The sequence below is a fragment of the Pleurodeles waltl genome, chromosome 10 (assembly GCF_031143425.1).
Source record: "Pleurodeles waltl isolate 20211129_DDA chromosome 10, aPleWal1.hap1.20221129, whole genome shotgun sequence".
NCBI classification, from domain to species: Eukaryota; Metazoa; Chordata; class Amphibia; order Caudata; family Salamandridae; genus Pleurodeles; species Pleurodeles waltl.
In genome coordinates this window covers 424,374,305-424,376,147 of record NC_090449.1, presented here as the reverse complement: position 1 = coordinate 424,376,147, position 1,843 = coordinate 424,374,305, and positions in this window count along the sequence as shown.

Sequence of the window (1,843 nt, the reverse complement as noted above, 5' to 3'; positions counted from 1 at the left end):
GTAGGATTGGCTAATCTGTGTGTGATTCAGCGGGATGGGATTATGCCAGTGGAGTCTGGTTGGGGGGTAACTAGTTATGACAGGTTGAGGGGAAGTAAATGATTCGGGAAAAGAATGGAGTAGGGGATGGGATCATTTTTGGGGGTTAGTAAACATTGGGAGGTGTGGTTGGATGGGTAAGGGTACTCTGTTAGGGGTAGGTGCTAGAGCACTGGTTGCAGATCAAAAGGGAGTTGGGGCAGGGGTTTAGTAGGTTGCACTGAGTTAGATGATGTTTTGAATTGTGTGGTGGTGGAGGAGGCTTGAGGTAGGACACTAAGGAGGACTGGGAAGATGTGGTCAAATAGTGCAAAGTGCAAATCTGTGGACTGAATCGAATCTTACCATTATTGCAGAAGGAGATAGTGGTGGTTCCATTGAATAGTGTGTAGGGGGAGACTTGAAGCTTCTGGCCATTGGGAATTGTAGTAGATGATGTAATGTTGAAGTTGTCATTGAAGGTGTTGGACCAGGGTATAGTGTTACGTGTGAAGATGAGGTCTGTTTTAAACTTTCCATATCAGCCACTGTGATATTGAGCCACAAATAGTGTGTCTGGAAAATATTCCAGAGTGCTGTGTTTAAATCTTTTTGCTGAGTATTTGGAGAGATTAGGAGGGTATATGATCTTGAAAGAGCTGATTCCATCTTTTTCCAAGTTGGTAATAATGTGAGGTCTGGGATGCTGTGCAGTCGGTTAGCGTAGTGAATGCAGACTGTAGCATATGTATTAAGATCACTGTGAAAATATCCACTAGGAAAACTTCAGTACCAATGAGGGAAACTATTTTCATTTGGTAGGATTGTAGGAGGGTACAAACCTCACTACCAATTCGAAAAAGGATTTTCTTTATAGCCCAAATAGCACTAAAGTAGCTCAATAACTATGCCACACAGTAGATTGAGCTATATCAAGTAAATTGGTTGGAAATAGGCGGACTGGGCAAAAAAAACAACCTGACTAAAAAAAATAAAGCATGGCAAGAAGGCTAAGTAGAATATCCCAATATTCACAAAGTAGCTTATATAGTTGCCATAGGCTCCAGGTTAGATTTAGTAGTATTACATAGCCCAATCGAACTAAAGATAGTCCAAAACAAGACTACAAGTCCCAGGTTTAAAAAAAAACTGTACTCATACATTCCAACATTTCAGAACAGGAAAGTAGGAGATTTTCAAAAATAATTGGAAAATGTATTTTCAGCATTGACCTCAATTGAAGCAGAGAAACTTGGTAGGGCTGATTCATTCATCCTCACTGTCATACACGCAGACACGGAGTGTGGGAGTGACTTTGAACGACCGACCACCCTTTTAGCTAACCCCCATGGCTGCACTTGGCAGTAGGGTTGCAGGCGAAATACAAAAGAATCTCAGTACGAGCCAGGTGGCTCTCTACATTGTTCCCCACATTGGCCCATGCCTGGAACATGTAGGCACAGCCTCCGTGGTCATTGCCCATACAAAGTCACACAGAGCCTTGCTTAGTGCCAGGTTAGGTTGACGATTATCTGCCCCATCAAGTTTCCTAGGTACATGTGTGATGTGTTGCTCCAGTCCGGTTTTTTCTTTGAATTCTGGGGCTTGTAGTTTTGTTTATTCCATTATAAAAAAGATTTACGAGTCCCAGAATTCAAAGAAAAAAACGTAAACAGGGCCAGCGCATCATACGCGAATCTGGGAAACTTGGCAGCTGTGGATCATAATGCTGGCTGCATGTTCCATATGAGGTATTTGTTTTTTTTACCAACTATTTTTATTTGTTTTTTTGTAGTACCAACTTTCAAAGTGAGCACATAATAAG